Genomic DNA, 16,882 nt, shown 5'->3' with positions numbered 1-16,882 from the left:
CTAGGCTTCCACACTGAGGTACTTCCCTGGCTCCTCTTCCACTTTATAGCCATCCCCACACAAGCTGGGCTCCATCCTCCCTGATGACCACCTCTAACAGATGACTTGCCTCAACGCGGGAGATCTGACAGAAACTTGAAGGCCGGACCTCCCCATGACTGACTGTCCTGCTGGCATCACGCGAAAACCCCAAAGCTGCCCCTCCCCATGTCCCTGTTAGCCTGTTCAAGGCTTGCTGTCACCTCAGGGTCCTTCTCCACATCTCCCACTTCTCTGGCCTTCTCTGTTCCTACTGCTGACCCATTTCCAGGCCTCTATTTGCTCCACCCAAGCCTCCTGCACAGAGACTCAAGGTGACAGATGGGGAAAAGAACACCGCTGCCTCAGGTGGGAAAACCTGGGTTGGAGGCTTCATTCTGCCATGGCCTACCTGTGGTTTTGGAGAAAGCTTTTAGAGACTAAAGCTTTTTCACATGTAAAACAGGCTATTAAATAAGAGCCCCTAAGGCAGGCTCTCTTGACCTAATAGCCTTCCTCTCCTGCTGCAACTCCACTCCAGAGTGTGAAAATGCCAGAAATCCACTTTCCCAAACTCCCTGGTGACCTGCTGGACAGTAACCCAGCTCTGCCCAGAGGACATAGGAAACACCAACCCTCTGGCCTGCCTTGGACACAGACGTGGAGGGTGTAACGGCACTGCTGTGGCAGCCATTTTGTAACCAAGAGGAGATGAGGTAAAGGACAGAGAGGAAAACAGAACCCCAGCACCTGGGAGCTGCCAAAGTAACCAGCCCTGGAGTCCCTGGGCTCGGGCCTCGGAACTCATGAAAGAAAATCAAATGTTCCTATTGTTTAAGGAACTTTTTAACTGAGAATTCTATTTGACTGTGACTTTCAGCCATGGCAGGGCTCAGTCACCAACTATTCATAAGAGGGTAAGAAGACAGATGCAGGCAGGGAGCGGGAGGAGGGAATGGGAATGAGCTGAGCAGCAGCATCACAGCTGGAGGGCTGGACATGGATGACCAGCTCCTCACTTTCAGGTGTTTCCACATCAAGCATCCTGCAGACAGCTAACAAGTTCATTCTACAAAGTACAGTTCTCACCACTTTATCCTTCCTCTGCTCCGAAACAGTCAATGGTTTCCCACTGTCCACAGGGGATGCTTAACGCATGTGGGTTATTCAGCTAGAAAGACAAGGTAAGGACTTTGGATGTAAATGTAGAGGTTAAAAAAATAAATCACTAAATATGTATAGATGAAATAACACTGAGATTTGCTTCAAAGTAATAGAGGATGTTGAAGGGTTGACAAAATCAGAGCTGCCATCCTGGGTGTCCACTGATGCTGGACACATGGGGGTTCGACAGACTCTATTGTCCAGTGTACATGTGTTTAATATTTTCTGTGATAAAAATTTAAGATCATTTCAAGTTAATAATACAGAACTGAACTATGTAATTATTGTTAAAAACATATACATCAGCAGATCCTAGAAAAGCTTATCAGAATAGTAAAAATGTGTGATTTGCTAAAGTTTTACTGATTTGCTCATACAAAGGTGTTCATACCCATTTCTTGGAATTCTCTTCAGTCAAAGAAAAGTATTATCAGAATAGAGATGATCACTTGCATACTACTTATAATTGTGAAAAATTAATCTAGATGTCCAAGAGTAAAGTTATGGTAGACTGATTTAATAAATAGCATGCAAACATAAAAATTATATGAGTTGAGAGATTGAGACCATCCTGGCTAACGCAGTGAAACCCCGTCTCTACTAAAAATACAAAAAATTAGCCAGGCGCGGTGACAGGCGCCTGTAGTCCCAGCTACTCGGGAGGCTGAGGCAGGAGAATGGCATGAACCCGAGAGGTGGAGCTTGCAGTGAGCCGAGATAGCGCCACTGCACTCCGGCCTGGGCAAAAGAGCGAGACTCTGTCTCAAAAACAAAAAAACAAACAAAAATTATGTGAGTTGAATATCCACACTCCAAAAATCTGAAATCCAAAATCTTCCAAAACCCAAAATTTTTTGAGAACAGACACGATCCTGAAAGGTTGTACTCAAAGTGAATTTCACTGGAGAATTTTGGATTTTGAATGTTTCTATTAGGGATTCTCAACCAATAAGTATAATGCAAATATTCCAAAATCTGAAAAAATCCAAAACACTTCTAATCCCAAGCATTTTGTTTAAGGAATACTCTACCACTATATAAAATTTAGTCACCCTCACTGAAAATGGTAAAGCTTTAAGTGAAAAAGTTCATGACGATTACATCAATAAGAAGGACATGTGAATATCTGCAAAACACTATGAAGAAATAAGGAATCAAAATAGTTGTATTAAGCACATTGGTTTTCTTATTGTATTCAATGTTTTTGTAATGTTGCTTTAAATAATTTTTTTTTTTTTTTGAGACAGAGTCTCACTCTGTCGCCCAGACTGGAGTGCAGTGGCGCGATCTCCACTCACTGCAAGCTCCGCCTCCCAGGTTCTCGCCATTCTCCTGCCTCAGCCTCCCGAATAGCTGGGACTACAGGCACCCACCACCACGCCTGGACAATTTTTTTGTATTTTTAGTAGAGGCGGGGTTTCACCGTGTTAGCAGGATGGTCGTGATCTCCTGACCTTGTGATCTGCCCGCCTCTGCCACCCAAAGTGCTGAGATTACAGGCATGAGCCACCGCACCTGGCTGCTTTAAATAACTTTTAAGAGATTTATCCAATCTTGAGTACAAGATTTTTCTCCAGTTTCTCAGATTTTAAATGGAAGCAGTAAAAACTACAGTTCAGGCCAGGGGCAGTGGCTCACGCCTGTAATCCCAGCACTTTGGGAGGCCGAGGTGGGCGTTATCACCTGAGGTCGGGAGTTCAAGACCAGCCTGACCAACATGGAGAAACCCCATCTCTACTAAAACTACAAGATTAGCTGGGTGTGGTGGTGCATGCCTGTAATCCCAGCTACTTGGGAGGCTGAGGAAGGAGAATCGCTTGAACCCGGGAGGCGGAGGTTGCAATGAGCCGAGATGGCGCCATTGCATTCCAGCCTGGGCAACAAGAGAAAAACTTTGTCTCAAAAACAAAAACAAACAAACAAACAAAAACTACAGTTCACCTGTGAGCACAGTGACCTTTTCTAGACTCTGCTGACTCAGTGTGTCAGTCACGCCCATGAATTTCCTCCCTAATCTGAGCATCCATCATGACCGCAGGACCCCCAGTCTAGGAGGGCACCTGACCTGAAGGGCTGGGGTAACCAAACCACCTGAGACCGAGAAAGACGTGGAAACTACAGATGTCATCTTTCCTGGTCTTGGCAAGGCCCTGCACGTCCCCATTTTCACCTACAATGAGACTCCGAGACAGGCGGCCTGACTTGCTCAAAGACGTGAGTGTCTGAGAGGTGGGGGAATACGCACAGGCAGGAAGGTGACATATGAGGCCCACACTCCCCTCGCTCCTGGAAAATTCTAGGGAAGATTCTGGAGCAGAGATGTGCTCTTTACAGAAGACAATGCAGCCTGGGTGCAGATATGACAACAGCATCCATTGAAATATGGTCAAATAGGAGTCTACAAAACACCTTGACTTTAAGGGAAAACAATTTCTCAAGACTATTATAATTGTCACCAAAGCCTTAAATCCTCCTATCTTCCTGACTGAATAAAACGTGGGCCAGGCACAGTGGCTCACGCCTATAATCCCAGCGCTTTGAGGGGCTGAGGCAGGTGAATTTCTTGAGCCCAGGAATCCATGGCCAGCTTGGGCAACATAGTGAGAACCCCATCTCTACAAAAATAAAATTAAAAATAAATTAGCCTGTGTAGTGGCACGCGCCTGTAGTCCCAACAACTTGGGAGGCTGAGGCAGGAAGATCACTTGAGCCTTGGGGGTTGAGGCTGAAGTGAGCTATGACTGCACCATTGCACTCCAGCATGGACAACAGAACAAGACCCTGTCAGAGGAAAAGGAAAGGGAGGAAGAAACAGAAAAAGGGAGGGAGGGCAGAAGGAGAGAGAGAGAGAGAAGGAAAGAAGGGAAGGGAAGGGGAGGGGAGGGGAGGGGAGGGGAAGGGAGGGGAAGGGAAGGGAAGGGAAGGAAGTGAAGGGTAGGGAAGGGAAGGGAAGGGAAGGGAAGGGAAGGGAAGGGAAGGGAAAGGAAGGAAAGGGAAAGGAAGGGAAGGGAAAGGAAAGGAAGGGAAGGGAAGGGAAAGAAGGGGGAGGGAAAGAAGGGGAAGGGGAAGGGGAAGAAGGAGAAGGGGAAGGGGAAGAAGAGGAACAGGAAGGGGAAGGGGAAGAAGGGGACGGGAAAGGGAAGGAAAGGGAAGGGGAAGGAAAGCAAGGGAAGGGAAGAAGTAAAGGAAGGAGGGAGGGAAAGAAAAGGAAGGAAGGAAGGAAGGGAGGAAGGAAGGGAGGGAGGGAGGGAGGGACGGGGAGGGGAGGGGAGGGGGAGGCGGAGGGGGAGGCGGAGTGGGAGGGGGCTGGCATAGGCAGAGCATTTCCCTTATGGAAGGGATGAGATTCCCGGAGACCTGCATTGCTTTCTCCTGGTTTTATTTACCAACCAATAAATGAAATTCTTACAACCAGAGGCAGATGTGCGCCTGAATGAGAGACCTTCAGTATCAATCTCATTTTCTCCCAGGCAAGGACTGGTTGGGTTCTGTGGCCAGCTACCCAGCCCACTCCAGCTCTATGTGTGAATCATCGCTGACGTTTGTACAAGGGAAAAAGGATTTTTTCATTTCTCCTAAGGGCTTGATGCTAACATGGAAGCAGGATCTGATTTTAACTCTTAACTGCAAGATACTGCAGGACACATTTGCAGAACATGTGCTGAGTATCTGTGTCCTGATATTTTTCATGCTGGTCATGACCTGAAGGGAATCTATTGGCACATATACTATACGTCGGGCGTTTTTAACTTGATCATGGTGGCTCTGAGGTGCCACTTTTTCTTCACATACTGTACATACCTGAAACCACTCTTGGGGGTACTGCAGTCTTTAACCATGCTGTGTAAGACTGCTGTGGCATAAGTTCTCTTGTCCAAATAAAATTATTAATAAGATCTATACAGAGTGATATACACACTTTTGATTGTTTTCTAGATGTCTACAAATAAATGCAATTTGTGACCTGTATATAAAAAAAGTAGGAGTCTGCAAAGTGTTCCATTTACAAGAATCTCACCGAGGCATGTCCCCCTCAGGGAAATGCAATCATTTTGGAAGGCCCAGCTGCTGCTCCCTAACCCAGTTGTTCCCTTTCCCAGTAAAGGCCTCCCCTTCCCGCGGCCTCTAGCTGAGGTTGCTTATTAGCTTCCAAACCAGTTTTATAGTATGAAAGGTTACCGTAATAATAGCCTCAATGTATTAAATGGTGAGTGCTAAGCAGAAGGTTTCACACATTTTCTTTGGAGGCCTCACCAATGCTCTGGAGAACACGTTCTAAACGCCCCACTAACCAGGGTAAGAAGATGCAGCTCAGAGAGGCAAAGGGACCAACTGCAAGGCATGGGTGGGCTCAATTTACCTGCACTAATCTGTCTCCCCATTTGTAAAATATGATGCTTAATTATCTCTCTTCCCTGCTGAGAAGAGGGAATAGGATCTTACTCCTGTATCCCCAGGGAGCCGTGAGCACTGCGGTACTGACATTTATGATGTAAGAATTTCGTTCACTTCTCACACCTTGTTCCTCACCCAGATGGTGTCTCTGTGAGTGCCAAGCCTGGCCTTTGTTGCTCCTCACAGCATCCCTGTGGTCAGAACAGGGTCTGAGAAGATACTCAGCAACATCTGCAGACTAAACAAGCTCATTCCAGAAAGGTCGACCATGGTGCTGTCAGGTAGAACCTTCAATGTGATGGAGACTTCCTGCATCCGTGCTGTGCAATACAGTAGTCACTAGACACACAAGGCTACTGAGCACTTGAAACGTGGCTAGTGCAGCTAAGGAAAATTTTTTATTAATTTAATTTTCATGGCTACACGTGGCTGGTGCTAGCATGTTGGTCAGCACAGATCTAACTCCTAATTTCTAACGTCCTGCTCGTTTACTGATGGGCTTGTGGTCCCTGCATGTGCCCACTCTCTGTGAACACCTCACTGAGACTGGATACACAATGGGGATAAGGGTGCTGCTTTCAAGGTGCTTGGTTAAGGAGCAAAGGGAGAAAACAAATAAATGTCTAATAAATAAGTGTGATCCATGCAGAAGACAATTTTTTTTTTTTTTTGAGATGGAGTCTCGCTCTGTCACCCAGGCTGCAGTGCAATGGCGCAACCTTGGCTCGCTGCAACCTCCGCCTCCTAGGTTCAAGCGATTCTCATGTCCCAACCTCCCGAGTAGCTGGTATTACAGGCATGTGCCACCAAACCCAGCTAATTTTTGTAGTTTTAGTAGAGATGCGGTTTTGCCACGTTGGTCAGGTTGGCCTCGAATTCCTGACCTCAGGTGATCTACCCGCCTCAGCCTCCCAAAGTGCTGGGATTACAGGCATGAGCCATCGCACCTGGCCCTCAATTTTTCTATTACAAGAAAAGCTGGCAGAAAACAACAAACAATGTTATTCACTGACTAACTTCTCTTCATTTACATAAAAGAGTCATATAAACAAATGTTCCCTCCCTTCCCATCCACCACCAACCACCACAATAAAGAGAAATACAAGGTCAAAAAGAAAAGCAAAGGATAATTTTGTTGGCCGGGTGCAGTGGCTTACGCCTGTAATCCCAGCACTTTGGGAAGCCGAGGCGGGTGGATCACTGGAGGTCAGGAGTTGGAGACCAGCCTTGCCCACATGGTGAAACTCCGTCTCTACTAAAAAGACAAAAAAATTAGCCAGGCGTGGTGACACGCGCCTGTAATCCCAGCTACTTGGGAGGCTGAGGCAGGAGAATCGCTTGAACCCAGGAGGTGGAGTGAGTGAGCTGAGATTGTGCCACTGCACTCCAGCCTGGGAGACAGAGCAAGACTCTGTCTCAAAAAAAAAAAAAAAAAAAATCCATGTCCTGTTTCTAGAAAATGTCCAAATGATGTACAAGTAGCATATAGCAAAATAAAAGATAACTGATGTATTTTAATAAGAGTGCTGATTAATTCACATGCAGCTCTATCCTGTTTGGCAGAAAGATTTTTCAGGGATGATTTCATAAAAAGTAAACATAATTTATAGGCGTATGGTGCCAAGTGCTAGGAGCCAAGGTTCAGAGCCTCAGCTCTCCTTCCAGGCAGTCAGTGGGGCTCCTCCTGACTCCAGCCCAGATGGCTCTGCCTTTAGTGCATCCCTTTGAGCTACTGACCTCAGCAACAACCGAATCAGTGCCATAGCTAGCAGGCATTTGTCTTCTTCCCTCAATGAGTGGATCCATTCATGGTGGCTTGTACTAGCCTGATGAAACCAGTTAACCTTGTCATAAAGGCAGAGTAAAATGACCTCTTCTCCCCCTAGCCTGCCCCAAACCTGCAGATAAAAGGCATTCCCCCTGGCAAATAGCCAAAGGAAGCAGAGATACAGAGAGCTTGTGGCAAATATGAATGGAGATGCTACGTGCCAGAGACTTTTCTCTAAGAAGTTAGAAACCATTTCATTACCTCCATCACTTACAAACAAGGCCTCAAATCAGCAAACATCAAACTCCTTGTCTTGGGTATCATGTTAATATTTAATTACACATGAAAGAGGGAGATCATTAAGTCCTTGCATTGGCCAATGTGTACACTAAAGTGAAGAATAAACTATGGAGGAGAACACAGTTTGGGGTGTGGCTCTCACATCATTGGTAATCAGTAGACAATAAAAGTATGTTCTTAGATACATGCTTTATTGTGCCCTAAGTTGTAAGTAAGGTGCTAATTTTTTTTTCCTTTTACATAGGCACAACCTCTTTGGTCTCTGCCTCTTTTCATGGCACAGACACCAAAAGGTAAGTAAGTGGCAGCCTGAAAACTGGCTTTATGCTGACCAGGTGTGAGATTCTTCAAGCAGTAGGGGCTGAGGCTGGGGAGTAGGAGTAATGCATGCACCCCAGATGCAGGCAACAAGGTGGGACATTGTCTAGCCCTGCACTGTCCAATATGGTAGCCACTAGCCATGTGTGGCTATTTAAATTTTTCTTTTCTTAATTTTATTTTTGATTCAGAGGGTACATGTGTAGGTTTGTTACCTGGGTATATTGTGTGATGCTGAGGTTTATGGTACAGATGATCTCATCACCCAGGTCATGAGCATAGTACCCAATAGGTAGTTTTTCAGCCCACATCCCCTTCCCTCCTTTCCTGCTCTAGTAGTCTCCAGTGTCTGCTGTTCCCATCTTTACTTCCATGTGTACTCAGTGTTTAGCTCCCACTTCTTAGTGAGAAGCAGTATTTGGTTTTCCACTCCTGCATTAATTCACTTAGGATAATGGCCTCCAGCTGCATCCATGTTGCTGCAAAGGACATGATTTTGTTCTTTTTATGGCTACAGAGCATTCCATGGGGTATATGTACCATATTTTCTTTATGTGTCCACTGCTGATGGGCACTTAGACTATTTCATGTCTTTGCTAGAATGAATAGCACTGTGATGAACATATAAGTACATGTGTCTTTTTGGTAGAACAATCTATTTTCACTTGGGTATGTACATACTTAGTAATGGGATTGCTGGGTTGAATGATATTAATAGTTCTAAGTTCTTTGAGAAATCTCCAAACTGCTTTCCACAGTGGCTGTACTAATTTACATTCCCACAAACAAGGTATAAGCATTTTCTTTTCTCTACAGCTTTGCCAGCTTCTGTTCATTTTTAATTTTTAAAATTGCCATTTAGACTGGTGTGAGATGGTATCTCATTGTGGTTTTGATTTGCATTTATCTGATGATTAGTGACAACAAGCATTTTTCCACGTTTGTTGGCCATGTATATGACTTCTTTTGAGCAGTGTCTGTTCATGTCCTTTGCCCATGTTAAAATTCTGCCCAAAGCAATTTATAGATTCAATGCCATTTCTATCAAAATACCAATGTCATTTTTCATAAAAACAGAAAAAACTATCCTAAAATTTATAGGAAACCAAAAAAGAGCCCAAGTAGCCAAAGCAATCCTAAGCAAAAAGAACAAAGCCAGAGGCATCATATTACCTGACATTAAACTATAGTATAAGGCTACAGTAACCAAAACAGCATGATACTGGTACAAAAGCAGACATACAGACTAATGTAACAGAATACAGAACCCACAAATAAGGCTGCACACCTACAACCATCTGATCTTCGACAAAGGTGACAAAAATAAGCAATGGGGAAAGCACTCCCTATTTAATAAAGGATGCTGGGATAACTGACTCGCTATATGTAGAAGAATGAAACTGGACCCCTACCTTTCACCATATGCAAAAATTAACTCAAGATGGATTAAGATTTAAATGTAAGACCTTGAACTATAAAAATACTGAAAGAAAAACCTAGGAAATACCCTCTTGGCATAAGCTTTGCTAGAGAATTTGGCTAGGTCCCCAAATGCAATTGCAGCAAAAACAAAAATTAACAAGTGGAACCTAATTAAACTAAAGAGCTTCTGCACAGTGAAAGAAATTATCCATAGAGTAAACAGATAACCTATAGAATGGGAGAAAATATTTGCAAACTATGCATCTGACAAAGGTCTAAAATCCAAAATCTACAAGAAATTTTTAAAAAATCAACAAGACAAAAACAAATAATTCAATTTTTTACATGGGTAAAATTATTTTTTAATTTTTTTTTTTTTTTTTTTTTTAGAGACAGGGTCTTGCTCTGTCACCCAGGCTGAAATGCAGTGGTGTGATCACAGCTCACTGCAGTCTTGAACTCTTGGGCTCAAGTGATCCTCCCACCTCAGCCTCCTAAGTAGCTGGGAGTACAGACACACACCACCACGCCTGGCTTATTTTTGTTTTTCATAGAGACAAGGTCTCGCTAAGTTGCCCCAGGCTGGTCTTGAACTCTTGGCCTCAAGTAATCCTCCTGCCTCAGCCTCCCAAAGTGTGCTGGGATTAAGGCACGAGCCGCCATACCCAGCCGCTATTTTTTTTATTTTTTATTTTTTGAGCGACAATGTCTTGCTCCGTCAGCCAGGTTGGAGTACAGTGGCACAATCTGAGCTCACTGTAGCCTTGAACTCCCAGGCTCAAGTGATCCTCCTGCCCCAGCCTCCCAAGTAGTTAGGACTGACTACAGGCATGGGCCACCATACCCGGCTTAAATTTAAACTTATGAAAAAATTTTTAATTAAAATTTAAGTTCCACAGTCTAACTGCATTTAGAGTGCTCATTAGTCACAAGTGGCTAGTGTCCAATGTACTGGACAGTGAGATGTAAAATATCTGCAACACTGCAAAAAATTCTATTGGACAGTGCTGGTCTAGATAGTTTTAAAACAAATAATAAAAAAGTCATTATGGTTTTTATTGTCCACATGCACTGTAATTTTAAACAATGTTAGTGATAAAATACCAACAACCTTCCTGCCCCCATTGACCCTCTCCATATGCCACTGTCCAAATAAACCTGCCTACTGAGACAGAGGATAACTTTAATCCAAGGGCAAACTAAAGCCTCAGTTGCATCCCTGCTCAAATGAATGCTAAAAATGAAAACAACAAGAAACTGGTGTATATTTCATTCCCTTTTTCTGTCCCTAACAGAGGTACCCTAAAGAAAGTCTATAGGTGATTCTATGAAAATCTAGAGAGAAAACTGGTAAAGAATTTTAAATCACCAAACTCCATATACCCCCTTAAAATTTCACATAACACACATACAAAGGGGGCGGGCAGTGGAGGGCAGAGCACACCATTCTTCACCTCTCAACTGTACCTGTTCACATGGGAGGGAAAAGGCAACTCTGGCCTCAGACTCCCATTCTGGTAAAGTCCACTTCCCAAATACAAGCCTAAAATAGAACCAGCTTCTTTATTCCGGAAACGAATGGAAAAACGGGGCCGTGGAGAGCTGTTCAGCTCTCTATTACGGTCCACGCATTAAACATTAACACAGCTATAGTCTTTTTCCTAGCACAAGTATTAGAAATGCACACAATGTTTCTAATTCCAATTCCCATCAGATTCTGCAATGCTTTCAGAGGGTTCTGAATTTTTTATTTCTCATTGGGTCATGCCTTCCTGGCTGCTGCTAGCTCCACCTGCTAACACATACCTCCCCACCCCCCACAGCCCACCCCAGGGAATGAGGATCAGGGCAAGGACTTCCTGCTTCCTACTCAATATTCTGTGGGCATTTTCTCCCAGGTACACGGGTTACCCAATTAAACACCACATTCCTGGAAGGAGATCTTGGCTCTGATCATTTCTGTGAATGCTTCATAGCTAAAAAACCAAACACTAGAAGATAAAATGAGAGCAGACAACAAAAATAACACTTGGCAATCCAGTATAGCAAGATGGGTCATTCCCGGCAAGTGACCTTCCAGATATCCAAAAGGTAATAGTTTATGCCCCCAAAGTGTTACGCTGTAGTCCCCTGACATTATGTAGGAAAACCGCAGGGTCACCCTGTCTCGGGACTGTTGCATGTGCTGCTCCTTCTCCCTGGAGTGCTCTTCCCATCCCACTTCACCTCATTACACCCTTTTCCTTAGCTCAGCTTCTCTTCCTCAGGGAAGAGTTCCTGTACCCTGCATGAGTCTAGGTTCACACTCCTCTGACACTTTGTACTTACATTTCATGGCACTTATCACAGGTTATAATTAATACTTATTTGTAGAATTATTTCAAAAATGTCTGCCTGATCCCAAGTCCAAAGACTCAGTGAGGAGAGGGTCTGTGTCAGTTTTGTTCATCATGGTATCCCAAATGCCTAGTGCGTGGCATAGTAGGTAAATGATAATATTTGATAGGTGAAAAAATTGATTAGTGAATGAATAAACATCTTCTGAGAACCAAGGAACTATGTTCTTATACTGACATAACTTCAGCTTCAAATATAGATGGACCATGCATGGGTTTTATTAATTAAAAGAAATAAAGAGATATTCCGTTTTACTCTTTGAAACTAGCCCCTGGCATCAGACTGTTCTTTTGATGAATGGTGAAGGGAGAATCAACTAACAACCACCTCTGAAGTGGGATGTGATGATACCTTGCTTAAAGATTAAGAAGGCACAAGTCCAAACAGCCTTCTGCAAACACATTTTCTCCAATTCTACAAAACTGTCTTCTTTGTTACTGTTACTGTCCAAAGACTGTGCACCCCATCATTCAAAATCCTATTTTGGCTAGGCACAGTGGCTTGTGCCTGTAATCTCAACACTTTTGGGAGGCTAAGGTGAGAGAATCATTTGAGCTCAGGAGTTCAAGACCAGCATTGGCAACATAGTGAGACCCCGTCTCTCCAAAAAATAAAAAATTAGTTGGGCATGCCTATAGTCCCAGCTACTCCAGAGGCCGAGGTAGGAGGATTACTTGAGCACAGGAGATTAAGGCTGCAGTGAGCCATGCTTATGCCGTTGTACTCCAGCCTGAGTGACAGAAACCTTATCTCAATAAAAAAAGAGAAAAAGAAAAAAAAAGAAAACCCTGTATTTATGTTTTACAAACATAATACACTATAAATACCTCCTTTTACTTCCTACAGTTCACTAAGTCTAACCTGGGCTATCACTGTGGAAGAGATTTCTCCTTTATCAGAAGGCACTTCAGCAAACTACACTCCTGTACAAGTTCTAATCCCTCTTAACTTGCTATTTGTAAAGCTGCTCAGATTTGAGGCCCTGTGTCCCTGGTCCTGACACCCCCTCACCTCCCTCCACCAACACTGCCACCCTCACACCCTGTGTGCTGTCATAGTTCCTCAAACTCAACCAGCACTGGCCCTCTCTGGGACCCAACCTGGAAGTTCCCTCTACCTAGAATGTCCTTCCTTAGACCTCTGCATGATTGCCCCCTGGCATAGGTCTTGACTCAAATGGTTCCCTAAAAATGCAGCCCACTAGGAAGCCCCATCCTTCTCCTCTGCCTGAATTTTCTCCATCACCTTCATCACCACCTGGCACACCTGTCTGCTTTTGCACCATTTCCCATAGCTCCATACAACCCCCAATAGACCAGAATCTAAGCTCTGTATGTATCTTTTTATGTTCACTGCTAAATCCCAAGTGTCTAGACAGTGCCTGGCACAAAGTCAGTGCTAAATAAATATTTGTGGAAGGTCTGAGTGAGTCTGCATTGTGGTGGTGCAACTTCTCATAAAATCTCTTCCCCAAGACTTTCTGCTCTAATCTGGTCTTTGAGTAGGGCCAGAGCCATGGTCTGCTACAAGGAAGAACACGGTGGACAACAGAGAACACACACATCAATAAGAAAAAGAACACCGCCATTAAAAAGATAAAAACCAGCAAAGGACAGGAACAGGCAATTCACAAATGCACATGCACACACACACACACACACACCACACACACACACACACACACAGCTAATAAATATATGTTTAAAAGGTTCAACCTCACATATAAGAAATGACATGTAAATTCCAGCTGGATCACTTGTCACCTACTAAATTGACATGGATTTTTAAAGCATATACAATATTGGGAAGAATCCAAAAAAACAAGTACTCTTATACTTTGCTGCTGGGAAGGTAAATTATAAACTTTTTGGAAGGCTAACTGGCCATATATAACTATATATAAAACAATATAACTGGAATTCCACTTCTAGGAATTTATCCTGCAGAAATTACCATAGGTATATATGCAAAAATAGATGTGCAAGGGCACACACTGCCTAAATATCCAACAACAGGAGATTGGTTTTTAAAAGCTGATACATTCACATTATGGAAAACTCTGCAGCCATTTATAATCATGCTAGAGAAGAATATTTCAAATGGGGAAAATGTTTATAAAATCTCTTTAAATAAAAAGAGGACACAAACTATGGTGGATATTCTATATCTCAACGTAGGAGAAATACATATGTCATTGATTTCTGTAAATGTGTGTCTCAGTCTGGATCCTCCAGGAAACAGAACCTGAGGCTGACACTTTTCTTTAGCAGGTGCAGAACCAGGGCGACAAAAGTGAGGCCACTGGGAAGGGAAGTAAGAAGGACTGGGACATGATGCAAAGGCCCTACAGGCTCCCACTTTACGATGGGCCTACAAATGACACTGAAGTTGGCGCAGCACACAGGACTTTCTCTGGGCAAGCAAAAAGAAAAACCATGACTTGGTGTACACTGAAGGGGAGAAGGAAGAGGGGAACTTATCTGCCTGGCTTTCTCCCTTCTCCTATTCCCATTGTTCAGTGTGACTACAACACACTCTGGGCTGCATCAAAGAAGGTACATTTGGGATGTCACATCAAAGCACAAGTTCCTACTTAGGTATTTAGCTTTGAGAAAAGAGAGCTAAAACAAACCACAGAGTATGAAATGTGCTGATTTGGTTTTTAGCCCTAGGAATCTGTACTAAGCCAGAGTTGAGTATGCAGCAACAACAAAACCCAAATGCACATATGAGAGAGAGACTCGGTCACCCACGTGTCTGCCATGGAGCCACTGAAGCTGGAGCGAGGCGCAGAGCTCAGTCACTCCTGCCTCCCCAAGGATGTCTGCCATACCTTCTCCCTTCCTGGCGCCTCTGCCCCCCTGCACATTCACACAGCCACCCATGGCCACAGGTCCACGGCAGAAAGCACTCTCACATACACCCGTCATGTGCACCCAACTGGCAGCTATGTATAAGGAGGAAAACAGGTCTGGCTTTATACATGCTTGGGGTGGATTCTCTCTCCTTCCAGCACCTTTATCCCTTGCCACATATTTCCTTCAACATACTCTAAAGGGTTGGCTGTGTCTTGTGAGCTGATCTCTGGAGCCTTCTAGCCTTCCTCTTTCCTTCCAGAAGCCTCTTATCAAAACTGTTTGTGGCTGGGTGCAATGGCTCACATTTGTAAACTCAGTAATTGGGAGGATGGCTTGAGGTTAGCAGTTTGGGACTGGCCTGGGCAATACAGTGAGACCCCGTCTCTTCAAAAGAAACTTTTTAAATATGCCAGGGCATGGTGGTATGCACCTACAGGCCCAGCTACTCAGGAAGCTGAGGTGGGAGGACTGCTTCAGCCCAGTTTGAGTTTACAGTGAACTATGATCATTGCACTCCAGCTTGGGTAACAGTGAAACCTTATCTCTAATTAAAAAAAAAAAAAGGCCGGGCGCGGTGGCTCACGCCTGTAATCCCAGCACTTTGGGAGGCCGAGGCGGGCGGATCACGAGGTCAGGAGATCGAGACCATCCTGGCTAACACAGTGAAACCCCGTCTCTACTAAAAAATACAAAAAATTAGCCGGGCGTGGTGGCGGGCGCCTGTAGTCCCAGCTACGCGGGAGGCTGAGGCAGAAGAATGGCGTGAACCCGGGAGGCGGAGCTTGCAGTGAGCCGAGATCGCGCCACTGCACTCCAGCCTGGGCGACAGAGCGAGACTCCGTCTCAAAAAAAAAAAAAAAAAGCAAAAAAACAAAACTGTGCCTTAGTGGGGCTGAGCCCTCAGGCACAGTCACTTACAACAGGATTTGAGAAACTTCTGACTTTAGCTCCAACATGTAGAGATTTTGGGAGTTGTCACTGTCATTCTTATAACAAGAAAAGGCTGGACAAACTGAAAATTAAAGACTTTTCTTGAACCCATCAATAAACTAAGATCATAGGACAAATCAACACCTTGAAATCTGGAGAGACAAGCAAATCCAGAGTGGCAGTTGAGATCTGCTTAGCTGTGGCAGAAGCTTCTGGAGCCATAAACTGAAAGGAACATCTAAATGGTAATTTGGGGCTGGGTGTGGGGGCTCACACCTGTAATCCCAGCACTTCGGGAGGCCTACACTGGTGGATAACTTGAGGTCAGGAGTTCAAGACCAGCCTAGCCAACACGATGAAACCCCATCTCTTCTAAAAATATAAAAATTAGCTGGGCATGATGGCATACACCTATAATCCCAGCTACTCAAGAGGCTGAGGCACGAGAATCGCTTGAACCCAGGAGGCTGAGGTTGCAGTGAACTGAGATCACCCCACTGCAATCCAGTGTGGGTGACAGGGTGAGACTCCATCTCAAGAAAAAAAAAAAGTCATTGGTGAACTGCTGGAGGTGAGCATGAACTAGTGTGAAAGTGAGAAACTCCTGGGAGCCCATCATGCAGGGGTGGGGTGGGGAGGCAGGAGTGGGGAGATCCACATACTTTGGTGGATCTTTCCAGACAGGAACTGGACCAGATTCTCACAATGAATTGCTGAGAAGACCCTCATGTAGCTCTAGTAGGAGGGAAGAGCAACCCTTGAGAAATACACATAGCCACATCTCCATAACAAAGGCCCACTTTCCAGGGAAAGGCCTACTCTCCAGGCTTTGCAGAGCCTCATCTGAGCTTTGAAAAGGGAATTGCTCCTACTCTTATCCCCTCCAGGATACCTATCTAAGTAGAGGGGGAAAAAAAACCATAGTTACAAGAGGTCAGGGCTTTGAGGAAATAGGCTGGGAAGGCTGCAGGCAGAAAGGGAGCAGGAACCTGCTGCCATTGCCTGTCCTTGGAATCAAGCAAGAAGCACGGCGCCCAGTCAGCTTGCTCGAATTCTGGAGCATGCGTATCCCACCTCTGGGAATACTGCTAGTTCCTAACCATAAAACTACCCCCAAAGAAGGTCACAGTTGAATGGGAGCATAAACTGCATCAGGCTATCTTTGAATTGCAAAAAGCAGTGGCTTAGTCAAAGCCTGTTGGGCCCTATGATCCACACTCAGATATGACTTTGGAAGTGTCTTCAACCTGCACTTACACAGACTGAAGCTTAGGGCACAGCTCACGACTACCAGCCAGCAGCAAGCACTGGA

General features: G+C 44.6%; 1 protein-coding gene and 1 long non-coding RNA gene across 3 annotated transcripts in view; one reads left to right on the top strand and one right to left on the bottom strand.

The window, feature by feature from the left end:
• DTD1 (D-aminoacyl-tRNA deacylase 1) overlaps window positions 1-16,882 on the bottom strand; it is a 171,549-nt gene that overhangs the window by 64,981 nt on the left and 89,686 nt on the right. The gene's annotated exons all lie outside the window — the stretch shown is intronic.
• Window positions 943-14,863, top strand: LOC109024403 (uncharacterized). Of its 2 annotated transcripts, XR_010132213.1 has the most exons (4): window positions 944-1,202; window positions 3,221-3,396; window positions 7,890-7,938; window positions 14,050-14,863. It is a non-coding gene; the product is annotated as an uncharacterized lncRNA (long non-coding RNA). The 2 variants fall into 2 exon arrangements; XR_002003907.3 differs by lacking the exon at window positions 3,221-3,396 and having other exon boundaries at window positions 943-1,202.

The sequence above is a fragment of the Gorilla gorilla genome, chromosome 21 (genome assembly GCF_029281585.2).
Source record: "Gorilla gorilla gorilla isolate KB3781 chromosome 21, NHGRI_mGorGor1-v2.1_pri, whole genome shotgun sequence".
Lineage (NCBI taxonomy): Eukaryota > Metazoa > Chordata > Mammalia > Primates > Hominidae > Gorilla > Gorilla gorilla.
This window is presented reverse-complemented; position numbering and strand designations above follow the sequence as displayed.